Source organism: Notolepis coatsorum, assembly GCF_963971535.1.
Source record: "Notolepis coatsorum genome assembly, chromosome: 3".
In the NCBI taxonomy this organism is placed as follows: domain Eukaryota; kingdom Metazoa; phylum Chordata; class Actinopteri; order Aulopiformes; family Paralepididae; genus Notolepis; species Notolepis coatsorum.
The window spans coordinates 21,000,669-21,023,957 of NC_140167.1; the positions used below are offsets into that span (position 1 = coordinate 21,000,669).

General features: G+C 45.8%; 1 protein-coding gene across 1 annotated transcript in view; it reads left to right on the forward strand.

Annotated features, from left to right (window-relative positions):
• The window catches only part of LOC311225722 (uncharacterized protein), a gene marked incomplete at its 3' end in the record, with an annotated part of 96,676 nt that overhangs the window by 20,560 nt on the left and 52,827 nt on the right, over positions 1 to 23,289 (forward strand). The window lies entirely within an intron of this gene.

The following is a 23,289-nucleotide window of genomic DNA, read 5'->3' on the forward strand; positions in this document are numbered from 1 at the left end:
AGACTCTTTCTGCTCCTGCGTGATGTACATCCTCATCGTATTTCTTTATAATCAGCTCTGTGACCTTGTGTCGGCTGTTCAATACGATCGGGTATTTAATGTCATCAGGTAGATTGGGGGCTCTGCGTAGGCGACCACCCACTCTGATGAGGGTGTGAGCGTCGCTCTCGGGGGCCAGGTGAATTAATCTGCTGTCGGATGGGACGGGCTTTCCTCCCTGTAGACAGGCCAATTCATCGGGGAACGAGTCTCTCTGGGCTCGCTGCAGTAGAAGCAATTCTGCTTCCTCGTAGTTAGCCGCTGACATATCAGCGGGGGACTTGCACTCCGGGTGGTACCGCAGGAATGTTCTTTGTTGTGCACTCTCTATGGACGTGCAATCGTTTATGTTAGGGTCGGTGGAGGCTACGGTGCTCAATCCACAGAACACAGACTTCTTAATTTCAACCTCCTCTGGACTTGCTTCCCTCGGGATAGGCATGGGCCACTGTCCTTCCGGGAGTCTTAGGAATGCGGGGCCGTCACTGTAGACATTGCGACGGGTGAGGTCATCCAGGGGCATCCCCCGGGTGATGACGTCAGCTGGGTTCTGTTTTGTATCAACGTAGCGCCACTCTGTTTCTCCGGTTAACTCTTCGGTTAAGTCTTGAATCTCGGTGACTCTGACTCCCACGAAGACTTTGTACTTGCATGAGTCCGATTTGATCCAGGCGAGTACCGTCGTGGAATCTGACCACAGGATTGTTCTAGACACCGGTATGGTGAGCTCACGTTGGATGAGCGTGGCTAGGTGCGCTCCGGCTAGGGCTGCGCAGAGCTCTAGACGTGGGATAGATTGTTGCTTGCGTGGGGCTATTCTCGAGCGGGCGAGGACAAATGCTGTGTAGATCTCTCCCCCCTGGTCTTGGGCCCGCAAGTAGGCTACTGATCCGTATGCGACCTCTGAGGCGTCACCGAAGACGTGTAAGTCCATTTTACATGTCTCTGGCCTCACCGTGGGTGGGAAGTAGCTTCGGCGCATATTAACGCCTGGGAGTGAGTGGAGCTCCATCTCCCACTCTCTCCAGGTGGATGCAAGGTGTGCGGGAATGGGGTCGTCCCAGCCCTGGTCCTTGTCCCACAATGCTCGTACAATCATTTTTGCCCTGGTGGTGTACGGTAGAATACATCCTAGCGGGTCATATTGTCGGGCGAGTGTTGTGTACACACTCCGTCTGGTGGTCGGCGCCGCCGCCGGCCTTCCCTGCTCCGTAGTCAGGGGCTTGTGTCTGTAGTGAAGCGAATCTGTTTTGAATCGCCACACCAATCCCAGGGTCATCTCCTGGGCTTCTCCCGGGATTGTAGCCATCCAGGTCTCGCTGCTGGCTGCCTTGTCCTCGGAGGAGAGGCTGCGCAGTACTTGCGGATCGCTGCTGGCCCACTGCCTGAGATCAAAGCCGCCTTTGATCAATGAGGCGCGGAGTTTAATCAGGAGAGCCTCGGCTTCTTCCTGGGTTGAAAGGCTTTGTAGACAGTTGTCTACGTAGAAGCTGTTCTTTACGCTGTGTCGGACCTCTTCGTCCGCTGCTGGGTCCTCTGCTACATGTTTCTGTAGTGCAAATGTCGCACAGCAGGGGCTGCACGTCGTTCCGAAGGGGAGGACTTCCCATTGGTAGATGGCTGGGTGCTCATCTCCTGGCTTCTCTCTCCATAGGAACCGTAACAGGGGCTTGTCCGCCTCTACTAATCTCACCTGCAGGAACATTCCTTTAATGTCCCCGCTGATGGCCACCTTTTCCTGGCGGAAGCGGAGTAGAACGCCGAGTAGGGAGGGGCCGAGTGTGGGACCGGGCAGTAACTCTTTATTCAGATTTTGGGATCCGATCTGGTAGCTGCAGTTAAATACTATGCAGTCTTTACCGTTGTGATGGACCTTGTGGTGGGGCACGTACCACGATTCAGTGGTCTGGTCAGCCTCTTTAATGTCCATCTTTGTGACGTGTCCCGCTGTGATGAGCTTCTCAATCTCAGCGCGGTATACACTCTCTTGGGCGGGGTTCTTGGCTAAGCGCCGCTCCGTGTTCAGCAGGTACCGTTCTATGGCGTCTGTCTTGGCGTGGAAAGTAGGCATTCCTTCTCGCCGCAGGAGTGGCGTGGCGTATCTCAACACGCCGTTGACCGGGACTCTCTTGGTCCCTGTCTCGAGGAGGTGAATGGCGTAAATGTCATCTTTAGAGCGAATGTCTTTCTTTCCATTCTTAAAGGGCATTTGTTCCAAGCTCCATAGCCGCTCTACGTGTTGCAGGAGTGCGGTTTCTCCCTCTGTGACTCGGGAGTGGAGACATCTAGTGGCTGTACTTCGGTTGAGAGATTTGGCGAGCGGGCCTTGGAGAGTCCATCCCAAACGGGTCTCGACTGCTGCAGGACAGCCTCGGGGTCCGGTATGAACCCGGTCTATCGGGACAATGAGGTCTGCATGGTCGGAGCCTATCAACAGGGTCGGCATAGCATTGTCTATGAGCGGGATCGGTAACTTGCGCAGATGTGCATATTTCTCCATCAGCTTGGCGACGGGGTATGTGTACCGCGACAGTCCTATTTCTTGGCTGGTGAAAGCGTCTGCAATCTGGTACCGTCGCTCAGGCTGGCCGCTTGCTGCGATAGAGAATGAGACATTCTCGCCCTTTATCGTCTTCAAATCTCGTCTTATTGTCCGAATTGTCATTTGGGTTTCGCTTCCCCGCAGCCCTAGCTGGGCCGCAGCGGAGGCGAGCAGCAGGGTCTTCTCTGACCCGTCATCGAGGACGGCGTAAGTGTCCAGGACTTTATTCTGGTAGCTTAGTGTCACACGCACTACTTTTAGGAGTACTCGGGCTCCACTGCTGCTGGCGGGATCGATGTACATGACGCTCGCTTTGCGGCTGGATGGTGCAGGTGAAGGGCGCCGTCTGTTACTGTCGTGAAGTATGTCCAGATGGGCTCCATCGCACTTGGTGCACCTTTTCTTTAAGCGGCATTCGGCTGCCATGTGTGAGCGCGCACAGCGAAAACAGCGCTTGTTGGACTTTATCCATTGACCTGCTTCCTCCGCGTTCAGCTTGGGGAAGGAGTCACATTGCGCTAGCCAGTGTTCTTTCTCACAGTAGGGGCACACTATCTTCCACTTCTCCGTTCTGGAGGGGGTACTGTGGCTCCTGCTGCTCGGTACTGACTCCGATTGGTGCATCACAGTCACCGATCTTCTTCCATCATTTAGTCGTCTGGTTCCTTCTCTGGAGCCAGGGGTGCTCCGTCCGAATGTATCTAGCCGTAGGCTGCTGACTTCTCTCGCCAGGAAGTCTGCTAGATCGAGGAGGTTCGGTTCGGGGCCATTCGGGTCTCGGTGGTCCCTCTGTCGCCTAAAACGCTCCTGTCGAGCGGGCGGCAGCTTCTCCAAGATCCTTTCCACATTTGAGTTGGCGTAAAGTTCATGCCTCCCCTTCTCTCTCTGGGCTCCCAACATCCCTACCAGGGACTGCACTCTGATGGACAGGTCGTCCAGTGCTCGATTGTCTATTGCTGGGGGTAAGCGGTCGATGTGTCGGATCTCCTGGATCACGTAATCCCATATGCGCCCATACCTCTGGTCCAATGCTACCAGCGCTGCTGTGTATGGGGTGGTGGAAGTCGCGTAGGCGAGCGCTATATTATGTGCGCGGGGCACCTTTAAGTGCTTCAGTAGGATGGCGTATTTATGGCGTTCATCCAATACATCCACCAACATGGTCTCCAGACACATGCGGAGTTCCGTATACTGGGCCCGGTTCTCTTGGGTGAAGTCGGGTACCATAGGCGTGCCAATGTATGACGCTGACTGTGGATACATCGGCGAGCGTTGGGGGAGAGGCCTCCTAGGCGAGTCTCCTCCCGCTCCTTGGTATGGGCTGGTACCGGCAGTGTACCATGGCCCGCTTGTCCAGGTGCTGTTCCTCGGTGCGGGTCGTGCGTCGTGCTCACCCGTGTATAGAGTCGGGGGTCTGTAGCGCAGCTCCGCGGGAGTATAGCCTGGGCTGTACCGGACCTCCTGGTCCGGTAGAGTACTGTGCTGTCGTCGGGCGTGGTTCTCCTCCTCTTCCTCTTCGTCTTCAGTTAGGTCATCCAGTGCTTGTAGTCTCTGGTTTAGCCTCTCCACAGGATATGCTGCTCCTTCCTGGTTGCTAGGTCTCGCTTGGACCGGTGGGGGGAGGTGGTCTGTGGGGGGTATAGACCTCGTCTGTTGGTCAAGTTCAGGGTTGTTTACTCGGCTAGGGGATGCCGCCCTGGAGGTGTGTCTAGACGAGTTCCTGGAGCCTCTGGCGGAGGGAGAGGGTGTTGTCCGTCTGATCAGCTGTTCTATTAGTTGCGCTTGCTGTCTGTCGCGCTCTGCGTCCCGTAGGGCACCAGCAGCTGCTCGCTGGCTGTCTGCTCGGTCTCGGGCCACATTCTCTTCTCTCTGAATGCGTCTTAGTTCTAGACGTATATGCTCTTCTTCGCTCCGCTGCTGGACCTGCAGTCGGTCGCGTTCAGCAGCGGCGTTCAGGCTGATGAGGAAGGCCTGCTGTAGGGTCCTCTCTGCCTCGCTGGGAGAAGGCGGTTGTATAGGGGAGCCTTCCCTCGGGTACTCCTTGCGGAGCCTTGGAGTTCTATCTCCACGGTGCTCTCCCCGTCTTCTTCCGTGCCGAGTTCTCTCTCGGTAGCGTTGTATTCCTCCCGGGACTCATTAGGGACTACTTCTTCAGTACTGGCGGGGTGTGAAGTCATGTCTGGTTCCCACTGGTCCCCACCGTGAACTTGGTCAGTTACATTAGAGCCCGTAGGGGCCTCTATGGTCGGGGTAGTCTGGGCGTTGGGGTTAGACATACTTTTACTTTCTAGTTTTACCGCGTTTACTGTTAGTAGAAGACTAGGTTGTTGACTGACAGCGTAAGCCTCTAAGTACTGAGGGAGCCGTCGTTCGCGCTGCGGGCGTTGGTTAGGAGGATCGTTTCGTGGAGTGTTCATCATAGGCCATTTCAATATTAATAACACTATATTAATATTACACTAATTACCCTCCGGCTCGAAGGACCAATTGTAACTGAGGGGTACAATTCCCTGACTGTATTACTAGATATGATACTTACTACCACTACCTTTGTACTTAATATTCGGCCACCCAGTACACGGCATAAATATATTATCATGAACACTCTCACGTAGATGAAACGGATCCAACACAAATGTACGAATTAGAAACAGGTCTTTATTTCCTACACAGCGATGGTGTGTAGAATAAGCACTTAATCACTTAATTACATTTATGAATTGAAATAGTATGCACTTTTATGGCAAGGAGTATTCGTCGGTATATCAATAGAAAATGTCCAATCTCTGAAGGCGCAGGTGGTAAATATACGACCTGGAATAGTTAAGGAATAACAGCAATGATACTTTAATGATTATAGGCTGGATACACTAGAGGGGGTTAATCCGGTCGCTTGTAAGCCGACAGGAGTAGGAGGGGGGGGGGGGGGGTAGAATCCAGCTGCCTCGTCCGGCCAAGGGTATCCCAGGAGAACCCACTGTAGTGCCGTTCAATGCGCCGGCGATCCTTGGACCACAGATGAAAGCAGGTGGACTCTTTGTGGGCCGGCTCTCTCCGGTCCACGGGGGAGAGATGTGGAGAGACCTCGTCTTGCAGAGCGTCTCCTCACCTTCCGTCCTCTCCAGGGGGGGGGGTTCCAACACACGGTAGTGTCGGGGGTCTTTATCCATAGAATAATCAAAGTATCCAAAGCATAATCCGTGCCTGGGAAGGCGGGCTGTCGTCGGTAGAATAATCCGGTATACAGGTCCACTCGCTCGTCGGCTCTGGGGCTCCTCGGGTGCAGCTTCACATCGGGTCAACCACCCTGGGTAAGCAGCCAGTTCTCTGCCCGAAACGATGGGGTACTGACTACGGTAGTATTCTCACCGCACGAAGCACTATATATTAACAGACTATTATTAGCTTAATAGACTACGTCCAACTCGACGATATAGTGCCAAATATGACTATTCAAATATTAATATACAGGATGTCTCAATACCGATGGTAGGCCGAACTTGGCCTTACTCCCACACGTGGCATCGCGGGGAGGCTTTACGTCTGTGACTCTATTGGAGGGTAAGAAACTGGACTGAAAAGAAAGTCCTACTTTAGTAGCGCAGTATATATACGCACTATGAACAAATAGTCCCATTAGTGGTGCGGTAGCCAAATTCCTACGCGGAACTAGGACTTGTTCGTACATGTCGAGCGGTACGTTTGAACTGGGTCTGAGGGGTATGGCAGCCTGGCACCAAGGTCTCGACCAATAGTAGAATGGAGACTATTATGGGATGTTCAGTAGGCTAGAATGGATATTCAATGCATATTGTACAAGGAATATACAAGGGATATCAGGGAATATTAGAGAATATACAAATACAATTAAATATATATATATAAATAAATATATATATTCGGTTTAATCTGGCCCTTCACAACAAATAGCAACATACATATTCTATAAACACAGCTCTCCTTTAATAATGGAATGTCAGGGGCAACAACGTCAGAGGTAACGATAGTCTTTAACTACTAGTACTCGACCATCGAAGCGTGGAGTGGATTGAGAAGAAGCACGTCGAACAGGGAAAAGCAAGATGGAGGATGGAGACGGTGGTCCTCTAGAGTTCCTACTCCAGAGGGCTGCAGACACACTTAGGTTAATCCATTCGTCGCTGGGGAGGAAAGGGTCTCGTACGGACCGGTCCTTGTATTCCTAGCGCCCGATGGCAGGATTAATAGCTATTAGCCCAAAAGCCTGTTGGCATGGATGATAGCTAGTTAGCTCCGTTTGTACTTAAAGCTAACCCGCAGAAAGTCTTCAATAAGTCTTGTAGATCCAGGACGTTGCTGAGTTCAACTATAACGATACGTTACTTCGCTCACACAAGTCACTATACCGTGCCAATAGTGGCTTGACAATATTATAGTTGTATCTAATTAGCCGTTTGGCTCTCTATAACGATACTTTCGGTCTGTGTACAACTGCACCAAACGTCTTCTCCACAACACACTCTGTAGCTGGTTACCTGTGGACTGGTTCTGCTCACCCACACAGAACAGTATACTCTCTCAGGACTTGCCGGGCATGTTTCGAACATGTCTACAGGGGGCGCGCGCTGGCGCCTACGGCGTTAAGAATGGAACATATACAAAAGGCGAATGATAAATACTGGCACGTAAAACAGATGACGTGAAGATATATATCTTATATATATAAACAATATATAAGTTATACAAAATAATAAACGCAGACTTTCAGTGTTAATCTGGACCTTCAGAACACCCGGGTTACCCGGTTGAGTGTGCCCCTGCACGTTCATGACGTCTGCCAATCGTGTCAGCCTTCGCTGCCTCATACCCGCTGTTTTTTTTTTTTTAAAGGAGGCTTTGTCATGGTGATCAACAACGCCAGCATACGCCCCTTCCGCCGGGGCGGCTGTTTTCAGCTGACCCCTCTGGCGCCTGTCGCGTCCGCAGTGCTCCAGGCTCGGGTTACAGCCTGTTGCCTGGTTTCCCCGGTGCGCTGCCTGCTTCCGTTGGTAAGACTTTTTTGTGCTTACGGCCATGCTGACTGCCTGTGCTGCAGGGTCAGTGTGCCAGGCGGTGTGCTATTGGGGGGAAAGGGCCCACTCTTGGGAGGGGCCTTATCCGAATACGCTGGCGATGTGGGGGGCGGTGTCACTAAGTGACTGCCTGGTGGGGTCTTGATGCCTGGCATCATTGACCTCTCCGGGCCCCCGTTTCCAGGGGATCCAGTCCCTTTGGTGGGTCTGGGTCTTCCTTCGCGCTCCGCTGCTACGGCCTTGCCACGGGGTTGGGTTTGCTCTTGACCCTGTGATTTCTGGGGGCAGTAACGAGGTTGTTCCTTCCGTTCGTTCCCGGGTGGCATGCGGGTTGTGCGTGTGTGTAGTCGTGGGGTCAGGCCACGGTCTGCTCACCCTGTGCGTTGAGTTGCTTGAGTGCCTCTTCGCACGGTCGGGTCCGTCGCCCTCCCGGGAACCTCGAATAGGGGGGGGGGGGGGGTGCCCTCCATTAGGGGGGGTCGGGGGGGCTCGGTCCTCCCTGATCTGATGGTTGTGGGGGGCCTCAGCGGGGTGTATTTGTCAGCCGATGGCTCTCGCTCGGCCTCCCTTGTGCAGTAGTGACGCCGAGCGGAGCCATACGATACAGAACGATAGGTTATAACTATAACCAAGTTCTGTGAGTATTGGTGACGCTCGGCGTCAGACGCCGCTGCTGCCCTTGATCTCACCTTGTGGTGAAAGCTTGGGAAGGAGGTGAGTAGGTGGCCACACACCTGCTTATGAGGTAAGCTGATAGGGGTGTGGTCAGACGAATATTGGGATGTAAAGTTGTGGAATTTTTATTCAGTGCGTGTGCACAAGCGAGGTACAGTGCAGTAGTGATGCCGAGCGTCACCAATACTCACAGAACTTGGTTATAGTTATAACCTATCGATATTCCTTGCAGGGCTTGACATAAACATTTTGGCTCACCAGCCACTGTGGCTAGTGGTTTTCCAAAGTCACTAGCCACTCAGCATTTTCACCAGCCAAAAATCACACACACAGCCCAAAGATATCTAATTGATACGAATTAATAGATACTTATGAGGATTTGCAATGCGCCGTTATTAAAATAACCACTTAGTGTATCCAGTGGCGTTGCGTGGGTAAAATAACAGAGGATGCAAATTTTTTTTTTATATTTTTTATTTATTTAAATGTTTTATATTTAAGCCAAGCAGTCACCATGTACAGTATGGCTCGGCGGCCAGTCAAACCAAGCAGTCAACATGTACAGTATGGCTCGGCGGCCAGTCAAACCAAGCAGTCACCTATGCCCCTTTCGTGACTGTGATGCACTGTAATCATGACAACTACTACCCTTTTTTTGTATGTATATTCCTGTAGTTTTGACCTAACCAGATTTATCATGACATGAGTGTTACTACTACAAAACAAAGCCAAGAGAACAGTTTTGACTCTTCAAATAAAGTGACTATATTTATTTTTCCAAATAAATATAATTTGAGTCAATCACAAAATTCACAATCCGTCAATGTTAACATTGTGTTTCCCTGAACAATGAGTGAACTAAAAACCAACAGGTATTGTGCTTTGTCAGCAGATAAAACATTTGACGCTATAGGAGAGGAGACTGTTGTGGTCTTGGTCCATGAAACAACTATTACTTGGCATTTATAGGACAGCACGCCTCAAAAAGAATTAAATAAACCAAACAAACATCACAGGTCCATATGTCCGTGGTGAAACTTACGTGCTGTGATTGCTGGCTGCTTTGTCACTATGAATTGAAAATGGGGGACCCTGATGTAAACAATGAATGAATAAATGAAAACTTTATTTAACAGATTGCAGAATGGGTACAATACAGTACGGCTCAATACACACAATTTTATAAGGGGATGCAGACCAGAGAAAGACGTTTGTCTTGTTTACATCAGGGTCCCCCATTTTCAATTCATAGTGACATTTATGACATACAAGACATACATGACATCATGACATTTATGGCATAGGGACATACACAACATACATAACATTTATGGCATAGGGACATACATGACATACAGGTATTTAATACTGTTACATTTGTGACGTATACGATATTTAAATATACAGTACTGTTACCCATAGATCCTGACAGAGTATATACATATGATGGGGAGGGGACTGTACATTAGGAGGGGGTGGGTGGGTGGGAGAGAAATATACATACAGCGGGGAGAGAATTATATACATGCGGTGGGGAGGAGACTGTCTATTAGACAAACGTCTAGACAAACAAGACAAGACAAACGGCTTTCTCTGGTCTGCATCCCCTTAACAATTGTGTGTATTGAGCCGTACTGTATTGTACGGTATGTCACTCTCTGTTTCAAACTAAGCCCTTGTGTCTTAGTTTTATGTCACTCTCACATGGTGCATTTCCAGAGTTCTAGATGTGGTGTGTTAATTAGATTCATGTAGTAATTTCATCCATGTCATCAGTTCATCAAGAAGAACACAGCTTTCCACAACCCCCCCCCCCCCACCCAACCCCACCTACCCAACCTCCTCCAATGTACAGTTTCTACGTCAAATGTATATACTCTCTTTTTTATACTCTTTTTGTATCACAAACAGTACTGTATTTGTAAATCTGGTATGTCATAGATGTAGCAGTACTGTCTATCTGTATGTCGTGTATGTCATATTATGTTATGATGAATTGAAAATGGGGGACCCTGATGTAAACAAGACGAAAGTCTTTCTCTGGTCTGCATCCCCTTAACAATTGTGTGTATTGAGCTGTACTGTATTGTACCCATTCTGCAATCTGTTAATAACGTTTTCAATCAATTCATCCCTGCATAGTTGAAAACATTCACACTTCTCTGATATCAGGGTTGGTTCTATTGGAGCAGATCATCTCTTGTCCGTACACTTTTGAAACAAGTCGGACTGAATACAGAGTATCTTATCTGAACTGAACTGAGCTACGTTTGGAACGACAGTGAATGATTTCCCCAAGACTGCAGGCAAGCAGGGGTTAGAAATGGGTGCAACCTGTTATGTGTCCATTAGATGGCATCACAGTGTTATTAATTTAGGTTAGAACACATACATTCTAACCTACTTACTGTAGCTGCTTACTGCTCAAGAAAGTAAATAGGTTATAAACCAGGCATCACATCCAGTATGAACTACCTACTAGTATTTACTACTACTACTAGTACTACTACTACTGCTACTACTACTACTACTACTACTACTACTACTACTACTACTACTACTACTACTACTACTACTACTACTACTACTACTACTACTACTACTACTACTACTACTACTACTACTACTACTACTACTACTACTACTACTACTACTACTACTACTACTACTACTACTACTACTACTACTACTACTACTAATAATAATAATAATAATAATAATAATAATTTATTGAATTGAATTGAAAACCATTATTTATCCCTGTAGGGAGATTCAGGTGTCCATCACAACATCAATAGCATTAGTACATGTTAAAAACAAAGACAAACATAATAAATAGAGCTAAAATAGAGCTAAAAACAAGTGCTGAAGGAGAGAAAAAAATAGTTCATATAGCAGATCACCTAATCCGTGGCGGTTAGCCCGTTCTAATAATAATAATAATAATATGATAAGCCATGTATTGTTTTTTAGAATGATGAACTATGTTATTATTTGAAATCAACACTAAAGTGAATGTATGTGCAGTGGATCATCTTAGTCCCCTGTAGCCTAATGCCTTTGTTTTTGGGCACCATGTTAGGCTCCAACCTAGGCTGTTCAGCTTTCCTTACCATATTAAGCTCCCACATGTAGACTATCAGACAGTTCAGCTTTCGTCGCCATGTTATGCTCCAACCTAGGCCAGACAGTTCAGCTGTCATCACCATGTTAAGCTCCCACCTATAGACTATCAAACAGTTCAGGTTTCCTCACCATCTTAAGCTCCAACCTATAGGCTATCAGACAGTTCAGGTTTCCTCACCATCTTAAGCTCTAGCCTAGGCTATCAGTTCAGGTTTCCTCCATCATATTATTTATCTTGTTGGATAACACTGGCCCGTAGGTCCCACGAAACCGTACATTGTGACAGGACCCGGGTTTGGCTTTTAAATCATTTAGATTTAAAGCCCTCCTGTTGCCACATTACACCCAGTGTAGCCTAATTTTGAATTAAGCATCACATGATTAATGCACTCATTTCACCAGGAGGGATAAGAGCGCAGAGTGTGGCATCCATGGAGTAGGTACGAGGTTGTGCAGATCACCCAGTGTCAACATTGATCCACAGGTTGGTGTAATTCTGGGTGTGTTTGCTTACCGCTGTGATGGTGTGTTAAGGCTTAATGCTGTCAGTTCAGGTGGTCACTGAAACATTTGGTCTTATGATAAATATTATTGAGAGTAAAAGCATTACATTGCAAAACCTGGCCATTGTGTGCTGTGGACCATTTATGTGAGCTATCAAGTTGAGGAAAGGCAGTCTGTTTTCAGGGCCGGCCCTAATGCATTTGGCATCCTTGGTGAGATTCTAGACTGGCGCCCTCACCAGGACCAATGCCCCTGCCTTTCTCTCTGGCATAACCCTCATCACTCATTACCAGCTAACATCATATCAATACGCTATGTCACCTTCAACTGTACATTGGATTATCAACGAAACCTTACTTGGTCCCAAGAAGACGGTCTCGTGTATTATTGGGTTTAATAGGACATTTATTGTACATTGGAGGGGGTTGCGTTAGGACATTTACAGGGGCCAGTTTCGAATTGCAGTCTCTCGTAGGTGCTCTTTGAGAGTGGTTTTGAAAGTGGGTAGTGATTCACATTCCTTTACAGCTGTGGGTAGGGCGTTCCACATTGATGTGTCATAATTGCGAAACGTGTTTAGTCCCTTGTTTGAGCCGAATCTGGGTTTAACATGATTTGTGGAGCTCCCTCTGGTGTTGTGGTCGTGGTATTCACTGACCTTTGAATGATTGATTGATTGATTGCTCCATAACAACAACATCATTAGAATAGAATAATAAGGGGCGGTCAGGTGGCGTAACAGAGATTGCGTTCGTCACCAAACCCCGGAGCGGCTGGATTCGCCCGTTCGAATCCAGCTCACAGCTCAGGGGTTGTCACCAGATTGGCTGGCCGTTCACACTAATACAATTGGCAGTATTAGAGGGTGGGAGAAGCTGGCGGGGTGGGTCCGGGTCGTTGTAAACAGCAACTCCTACAGTTCGGTCAGGGCGCCTGCTAAGCACGGATAGGACCTGAGTGGGATAGTGTGATCCTTCCACACGCTACGCCCTCTCAGTGAGAATCCGCGCTGCTAGGTGAAAAAGAAGCGGTTGATTGGCTGGACGTGTGTCGGAGGAAGCACGTGGTAGCCTCCACTCTCCCAGACCGACTGTGGGGGGTAAGTGCGCAGCGACCAGGAAGGGGATTGGGAATTGGCATAACGACTAACATTGGGATGGGAGAAAATCGGAGGAAAATGGAGGGGGAAAAAATATCAATAAAAAAAAAGAATAGAATAATAAGATACAAGGCAAAAGGGGAAAAGAAGAAAAAAACAGATAAGGTGAAAAAGAGTCCAGTTGTGATCGTTAATCAGATCTAGCAGATCTAGCAGATCTTGTACTATATCTATTGTGCTATATTTAATTTAGTTTATATCCCATCATTTTACTCAACCTCTTATACAGTCGTAGCCTACAGCCCTGGCCTATATTTGATTTCATAAATATATTATTCTATTATTATTATTATTATTATTATTATTATTATTATTATTATTATTATTATTATTATTATTATTATTATTATTATTATTATTATTATTATTATTATTATTATTATTATTATTATTATTATTATTATTATTATTATTATTATTATTATTATTATTATTATTATTATTATTATTATTATTATTATTATTATTATTATTATTATTATTATTATTATTATTATTATTATTATTATTATTATTATTATTATTATTATTATTATTATTATTATTATTATTATTATTATTCTCATATTTCATTTTATTTTACTCCACCACTTTATTGTATTATCTGTCTGTTAATGTCTGTCCGCTAATGTCGCACCAGTAACGTCCAAAGCAAATTCCTTGTATGTGAAAAGTATACTTGGCAATAAAGTAGGGATGTCCGATATTATCGGCCGACCGATATTATCGGCCGATATCGGCAGTAAAATGTGATATCGGAAAATATCGGTATCAGTTAAAAAAAAAAAAAAAACAATAACAATATTTGTTATATATATATCCAGTGAAATGATTAGTTACCTGAAATTATTCAGTTTTTTTGGGGGGGGAAACCCTGCATATATCGGTATCGGTTGATATCGGTTGATATCGGTATCGGAAATTAAGAGTTGGACAATATCGGAATATCGGTATCGGTAAAAAAGCCAATATCGAGCACCCCTACAATAAAGACCTTTCTGATTCTGGTTGATTCTAACAGACCTCCCAGATCTCCAGATATGCAGTGGTTAGCCCGTTCCGGCTCTGCCTGGTTGATGAAGCTTGTTGGCTACTAACACGAAGGTCGGCCCGAAGCGCTTAGTGGTATGTCTGGGGGGATAAGTTATGACTGAACATGCTTCTCATTTCAGTCAGCTTATCATGGAGGGAATAGTGTACAGCTTCCTCCTTGTCGTCCCTTCTGCTACCACCTCCAATTATCACATAATCTACCGTATAGACATAGAATTCTGTAATAAATGAATATAAATGAACAAATGTGGTCTAATTTTGTGTTGGTTCTTGACATGAAAATGTTTGAGAAGCACTGCTGTAGCCTGTAGGTGACCCCCTATATGGCCCATAGCACTGTCCCTGACATGTATTTACACTTCCATACTTGTATTTATTCGGCAGCAACACAAACACTTCTGTTTTTGGAGATTGCACATCATAAATGGATAATCTTTCGGCCCAGAAGAACCACAGAGTAGTAATTTTACATGAATCATCAGCTGTGGGATGACACGACAGCATGACTGGCCATATGTTGGGTTCACAAGTTTAGCTTATTTCCCTTGCTTTCAACAGTGAGGCGCGCTGTCCGGTAAACTAATCTGGCTCTGGGCAGTGATCCCACACGGCATCAGGGGACTGAAGCCTATTAAGGACGCGCACTCAACGAGGGACCATGAGGGGGGGGGGGGGGGGGTGCATGGCAACTTGATAACAATCCCGACAACAAACCCCCACTGTATCAGATCAAATCATTTACACTGCACGTCATTGCTTCCCTTCCGCAACAAAAGAGTCCTTCCAGCTACTGTTGCTTGCAACATGGCTGCTTGCAATAACAGGCCGGCAGTGTTAGGTGGTGTGTAGGTCTGTTAGTCCACGAGAATGCTTGGGATGATAGTGGTGATTATCCTGTCATGAGTCATGACATGACATGAACGGTAGTATTTAAAGCCAGTGCTGAGCTTTGTGTAAAAGTGATACCTCAAATGATAGGCTCACTTCCCACTTCTCTCCGATTCTGCGTGGGTGCAATTTGTCTGAGAAGGAGTGAAAATGAATTTGCATACTGCTAATATAAGTGGTGTCACGTCGTTAGTTAACAAGCCTGCATCGTTTGGCTCACTACTGTATGTGCCATCTGGGTGTTTGTGTTTGCAAGCGCTATTGTATGTGATCACCCCCGTTTTGTTTTGTGAATTGTTGGCCATTTAATTTCTCTAGAGATGACTGTATTGTTTATTAATGTCCTCCTTGTTCATTGACATGCCATCATGTACTGCAAATGAAGGTACTCTCTGTGTTTTCTTCAGGTGACTGTAACAGAAGAGGTCACAGGAACTCTACAGATACAGTAGACATGTTATAAGTCTTGTTCACATGAGAATTTTGTTAATTTCATACACAACCAAATAGATAATTTTTATATCAACCAATAAGACCCCTGAGATTTCAGCATCTTTACTGTGGGAGACATTGGGTCTCATTCTCGAACGTAGTTACGACAAAATATTTCATCTTAGCCAGATTTCAGCCTATTTAAGACATATTAGGGCTGGGAGTGGGAGTCCTCAAATCTTCCTGAGATCTTATTTGAGAGCAGATCCAAGAGTGCTGAGGAGCACACTTAAATATGCTCTCAGCCCACGATCAAACCTCATGATTGATTTACTAATTTAAAATGTTATCATAACTTGACAGACTTGTGTTCTCATAGTGATTCCTTCACGTCAACACTACAGGCCTCCTTGGAATTAATTACTAAATAAATATGACTATTTGTATGATAAGAAATTACGTTATTTGATGTTGGAAAAATAAATAATAGCTACACACACTGCAAATGACTCGGAATAAATAAATACATCAGCCACATACAATATATGTTGCATGTCATTTATTGTGGCTTATTTATTCTTTCCAAGTGTGTACGATTATCATGGCCTGCTGCGTCCTGCACAACATCGCGGAGAAGCGTGGTGTCCCGCAACATCCCTGACACCCTTTGAGTATTACTGAGTGATGTGTTTAGTTATTGGTATACATTGTAAACTGCATCGAATAATGACAGAAGCAAGCAAGTCGAATTCAGGTCCAGATTTAATTCACCTATGAATAGGAATTAATTAATGACAGAAGCAAGCAAGTCGAATTCAGGTCCAGATTTAATTCACCTATGAATAGGAATTAATTAATGACAGAAGCAAGCAAGTCGAATTCAGGTCCAGATTTAATTCACCTATGAATAGGAATTAATTAATGACAGAAGCAAGCAAGTCGAATTCTATTCACATGCGTGCAATTAATTGCTGTCGGACTAAGACAGCACGCCTATTATCCGGGCCCATTAATGGGTCAGGATGCATGTCCTGGTCAGGTGGTTGTTGAGGTGGCTGGAGGGTTATTATTGTGGGGGCAATTGTGGGTCTGGCGCTGCGAAACCCCGCTCCATCATGGTAGCGACCCACTCGCCGATGATGCCGAGGCGCTCCAGGCTGACAGCGGTTCTGTCCTGGCTGGCAGCGAGCCGCTCCAGACTGGCAGCGACCTGCTCCAGGCTGGCAGCGGTTCTGTCCTGGCTGGCAGCGGCCCACTCGAGGACGCTGTTTTGCCGCTCCTGCTCAGCCAGCATCGCCTCGCCCATGTGACCTCCATGGCTGGGTGCACCCCTGGCACCCCTGGCACCCCTGGAGGACGGGGGGGGGCACTGTTGGACGGGCCAGCACTGGTGGACGGGCCAGCACTGGTGGACGGGCCAGCACTGGTGGACGGGCCAGCACTGGTGGTCGGGCCAGCACCGGTGGTCGGGCCAGCACCGGTGGACGGGAGGGACAGCTCCGGGGGGGGGCGGGTCCGCCTCTGAGTCAGTTGAATCTGGGAATGAATTGGGGTGGTTAATTGTGATTGACGTGGGGGTTGCGATCATGCAATGCTTGATGCACATGCATGTTTCAATTAGATATTACAGGTGCATCTCAATACTTGATTTGCATGAATCCATGCGGCGCGGCACACAGTACATCTTGCGTATTTGTTCCCAACTACAATTGATTGATTCCACACCCGTGATTGTTGTGGTGCCTATGATGGCCTGGACGCGCAGGTCCAGGTCGGACAGGGCCGGGCCTGCTGGTCCTCCACCAGTTGCCAGCATGTCTCTCCTGTGCTTGGCAATCCGGTGCTTGCAGGCCGACTTTGTGTCGACCCACTTTTTGTTTACTTCGGTGGCTGTGCGCCCCTCGCCGGATACAGCGTTCACCTCTGCGGTGATTTGGGCCCATGCCTGATTGATTGATTGGAAGGTTTATGAAAAGATTGCAGAATGGGTACAGTACAGTACAGCTCAATACATACAAAACATACCTCCCGTTTGTGGGTGCCCCTGTACCCGGAGCTGACGCTGCTGAAAAGAACCCCCTTGTAATTATCCACTCCCGATATCAGTACCTGAATTAATGAATGGAAACTTTATTAACAGATTGCAGAATTTACAATACAGTACAGCTCAATACACACAATTGTTAAGGGGATGCAGACCAGAGGAATACGTTTGTCTTGTTTACAGGGGATCCCCACCTCCATTTCAGCATTAGTGAAATTCCTACGTCGTTGCTTAGACTTAGAGGCAGCTGCGCCTCTCCCTACCGTGTCAGAACGGCGCTTTGACATTTCAGCGAGGGTTTGCACACTGCCCAATTGACTGCTTTATAAGGACTGTCTGGGCCGTGGTTTGTATGCAAATGAGCTGAACGGGAACGCGCTTTGGAGTTTACGACATAATGCCATTCTCCAAGCAGATATCAGATCATATAATTTCTGCAACCGTTTCAGCCACTTAAGACATATCTCCAGCACGTTCAGGACTCAGAGTGTACTTGTCATAGATTATCTCTCAGTGGTTCCAAGATAAGTCTTCCAGGATATATCTTTGAAAAAGTTTTCGGGAATGAGACCCATTGAAGGTATATCTGAGGGGTGAGATAATCTCATATAGTGCCTATGAAACGAAGGTTAGAAAACGACAGATGAGTGACTTGACTAAGCAGATTAGTCAATTAGATAGCATACATGCTACTCAACCATCCCCGGATATCTATAAAGAACGTCTCTCCCTCCAAGCTCAATTTGATGTCCTCTCCTCTGCTTATGTGGAGGATCTAATGATTAAATCCAGACAGACTTACTATGAGCATGGAGACAAGTCTAATAAACTACTGGCCCATAAATTACGACAGGCCTCTGCCTCACATCAGATCCCTCAAATCCAGACACCCACTGGTTTAACTACGGATCCCAAGCTAATTAATGAAGAATTTTAAAACTTTTATACCTCCTTATATACATCTGAACAAACCTCTGACCATTCTGCCTATGATAATTTCTTTAATTCATTGGATATACCACAGATAAACCCAGAAGCTGCCACGGGGCTGGAGGGACCTATCACGATAGATGAGCTCAGAGAGGCCGCCTACTCTCTGCAAACAGGGAAGTGTCCGGGGCTAGATGGTTACCCTAGAGTTCTACAGGAAATTCTTTTATAAACTGGCACCCATTTTAATTGACATGTATGCAGATTCATTTAGGTCACTTAAGTTACCCCCTTCCCTTACCCAAAAGCTTTTTATTTTTTTTTTATTCTTTTTTAGCATTTTTACAGCTTTATTTGGCCACGCAGGACCGACAGAGGAGAGGGCGAATGGGAGGAGAGGTGGGGAGGACATGCGACAAATAACGACGGGAGCTGGGATCGAACCCGGGTCGGCCGCGTAGGTGCGCGAGGCACTATGGTATGCGCCACGAGGGCGCCCCAGATTTAAAGCTTTTATCAAAGCTCTTAGCTATGCGCTTAGAACCTGTCCTTCCCACTATCATCTCTCCAGACCAAACAGGTTTTTATCCAGAATAGATATTCATTTTCCAACATTAGGCGTCTCTTTAATGTTCTATATAGCCCTTCCTCCACAACTAGCCCGGAGGCTGTCATCTCACTGGATGCGGCCAAAGCTTTTGACCGTGTGGAGTGGGGCTATCTTTTCGATACGTTGAAAAAGTTTGGACTGGGGGATAACTTTGTAGCCTGGGTGAAATTACTTTACACCTCTCCCACTGCCTCAGTAAGGACTAACAACACACGTTCAGCACAGTTCCATCTACACCGCTCCATGAGACAGGGTTGCAATTTGAGTCCACTCCTGTTCGATGTCGCCATTGAACCGTTGGCCATCGCACCCTCGTATAAAAGGTATAATCAGAGGGGGTGTTGAACAGAGGACCTCCCTGTATGCAGATGACCTGCTTCTATACGTTTCTGACATCTCCACATCAATTCCAGCTGCACTTGACATATTCACCCGATTTGGCCATATTTCAGGGTATAAACTAAATTTAGACAAAAGCGAACTTCTTCCATTGAATGCTGGAATGCTGGAAGTGCTTGAATCCATTGAAGCTCGAAGTTATCCACTGCATAACTTTCCATTGAAAATGTCCCCCCATGGCGTCAAATATCTCGGTATCCAAATTAGGGATACATTTGGGGACCTATTCAAATTAAATTTTGGCTCTCTACTGACTCGATTTCAGGAAGATTTTGAACGTTGGTCATTATTACCTCTCTCTCTTGCTGCACGTATCAATTGCGTTAAGATGAACTCTCTCCCAATGTTCTCTTATCTTGTCCAGTGCCTGCCTATCTTTCTTCCCCACTCATTCTTTCAGAAAATTGACAGTCTATCCAAATTCATTTGGAATAACAAAGTTCCCAGAATTAGTAAAGCTCTATTACAAAGGCCTAGACCTCTGGGTGGCATGGCTTTACCTAACTTCAGAGCCTACTATTGGGCAGCCAATCTTAGAATCATACAGCAATGGCTACAGTCAGACAAACCTCTGGTGTGCCCTATGTGGGTTGACATCGAAGCCTCATCCGTCAAACCTGCCTCACTAACTGGTCTTATACATGCCCCCAGTGGTTTTCCAATGGCCCCCTACTTCAAAAATATTATCGTTAAAACTACATTCAGAATTTGGAATCAATTCAGACGCCACTGTGGGTTCAAAACTCAATCCCACTTGGCCCCGATAGCAGCTAACCCTTTATTTCACCCCTCACTGATGGATGGAGCATTCTCCTTATGGGCCTCACTCGGTATTAACACACTAGGTGACCTGTATATAGATAATGTTTTTGCCTCTTTTCAGCAATTATCAGAGAAATATTCAATCCATAGCCGACATTTCTTTCGGTATCTACAGATTCGTAGTTATGTCTGTAGCATTAACCCTATATTTCCCAACCTTCCAGAGGTAACACCCATCGACTCCTTTTTAACCCCGATGTCTTCCACCAAGGGCATGATATCGACTATGTATAATCTCATTATCTCCTTATGTCCCACCCCAATACACAATATTAAAAGTAAATGGGAGGAGGATTTAGAGGAGGAGATCTCGGATGACATTTGGGTTGACATTCTGCGTCTTGTTCATTCTTCTTCTATTTGTGCAAGACACAGGCTGATACAATGCAAAATTGTTCATCGAGTACACCTGACGAAAGTCAGATTAGCCAAAATGTATGAGGATATAGATCCTATATGTGATAGATCTCACTCGGCCCCAGCCACATATACTCACATGTTTTGGACATGCCCCTCCTTGCACAGGTATTGGACAAATATTTTTGAAACCATCTCGGGAAGTATTGAGACAAATCTTGAACCAAATGTATTGACAGCGCTTTTTGGATACTCTCCACCTATGTTATCACTTTCAAAGCACAAAGCACACGTTGTGGCATTTACCACTCTACTGGCCAGGCAGCTGATTCTGTTTAAATGGAAGTCCGCTGCTCCCCCCACTCACCTTCCCTGGATTAGAGACATACTATACTTTATCAAACTAGAAAAGATAAGATGTACTCTGAGAGGTTCTTCATCCATGTTCAAGAAAACGTGGGGTTCATTCCTTGTGCTTGTGGATGATGTACAGTTCCATACTATTCCAGAATAGCAATTCTCATGCTGCTTGCTTATATTCATCTGTGTGAACGATAATTCAGCGTGATTTATTTGATATATATACATTGGAGAAGCATATTTGGGTACTTGAACATGTGCTATATATTTGATATACTATTATTATATATGTATATGTATATATATATACTTCTGAGATGACTGTTGTGCGACCAAGTCAGTGTTTGTTTGTCTTATTGTTAACTTTTAATTTTTTCCTTCTGTTTAATGTTGTTATCTGTTCTATGTCAGCCAATCTTGTCATGAGAACACATTTCACCCGACAGAAGCTAGGTACGTTTTCACCAAATCATTCCCCCCACTGCTCATTCTGTCCCCAGGGAACTCCAGGCACATTATGTACATTATGATGTGGGACTGTACAGACAGGTCAACATGTTCTGAGACCACTCGGCGTGATCAGCACTGTCAGTCATTGTTGGAAAGAATGGGCCCTTTTCCCCCTGATCTGCTTCTGTTAGATGATGACTCAGGAAGTGACTTTTCCAATTCCTTGCCGTCACAATGGGGCAAATTCACAAAGGGATTGCGCGGCTGTTTCTGACGCAATGCCTGTGCGAATAGCCGCCAAAACAAACCTTGCTATTCACAAAGCACTAGCAAAGGGTGAAATACTGTGCTAACTGCGTTGCCATCATCATTGCGTCTCTGTGCGTCGGTGCTATTTGCGGGTATTTAAATGAGGTAATATGGGCGGAAAATGTGCCCCTTTCTATGCAAATGAGCCTCATTGCAAAAACACTCCAATTCACAAAGATCGGCGCTAATTGCCACGCTATAAAGTGGCGCTATTTACGTCTTCAGAGAATTGGTGGTAACTAAGCGCATTAGTGGCCAGCGTCTCCAGTGAACCATTGGGTTAGGTAATAATCACAATAAAGATAATAGAACCCGCACACTCATATGCTCCAGAATACACTTTTAATTTATAACGTTTCATTAGGTCCATGAGGAGTAGACGCTGGAAGCATGGTCAATGAAAAGTTTATTCTGGAGTATATGAGAATGCGGATTCTATTCTCCTAACTAAACATTAAATACAACTTAATTTTTCACTCTAAAAATATTCCTAAATCTGAAATTATTTTTACTGGCACACAGTGCCTAACTTTGGCGGAAAGATTCAGCACCATGGACAGGTCTACTCAAACTAATTGAATACATGTTTGTTTATGCACCTGAGTCTCCTGAATGCGTCGATCTGACATTCCTACGCTGAGCTATATGGTAACTTTCATGCACCTATACCGCAACAATGAGGCATTCACCTGTAGGGGGTAGGTGCTCGAAAGTTACCATATAGCTCAGCATAGGAAGGTCTGACCGACTCTGGATCTCTACGTGTTCTAGGGCTGTCTTAAATGCTTCGAAGCTTCGAACGTTCGATTCGATGGCACAAGCTTCGAACATTAAAAAAAAAATCGAAGTTAAAAAAAAAAAAAAAAAAAAAATTAATTTTTTTTTTTTACTTCGCTGTGTGTGTGTGTGTGTGTGTGTGTGTGTGTGTGTGTGTGTGTGTGTGTGTGTGTGTGTGTGTGTGTGTGAACTACCCATCCCAGTTAGGACAGCCGAATCCCATCCAATCTTTCGCCGTCGACTAAAGACTCACTTCTTCAACCATTATCTGAAATGATAAAAAAAAAAAAAAAAAAAAAAAAAAAAAAAAACTAACCTTACTGTCATGCACTTGTCCTAATAAACTAACCTACACTGTGACACGCAACACTTTGATGAACATTGTTACTCAGCTGATAGAGTTGTACCCTTCTTGCTGTCTTGTCGTACAGAACTTGTAAGTCGCTTTGGATAAAAGCGTCAGCTAAATGACTAAATGTAAGTGTGTGTGTGTGTGTGTGTGTGTGTGTGTGTGTGTAGGTGTGTGTGTAGGTGTGTGTGTGTGTGTGTGTGTGTGCGCGCACCTTGTAGAATTCCACACATAAGAAAGAAAGATACTGGGATGAATAAACAAAATAGGAAATAAAATGTAGAAATGCATGCAATACATAAATAAATATGAATCTCCATATATGAAATATAACATTTAGATAAGGTGCTACTGAGATGTTTTGGTGAGTTCTTTGTTTTTTTGTGGAAGTTGCCCTTCTTAAAAATGCATGA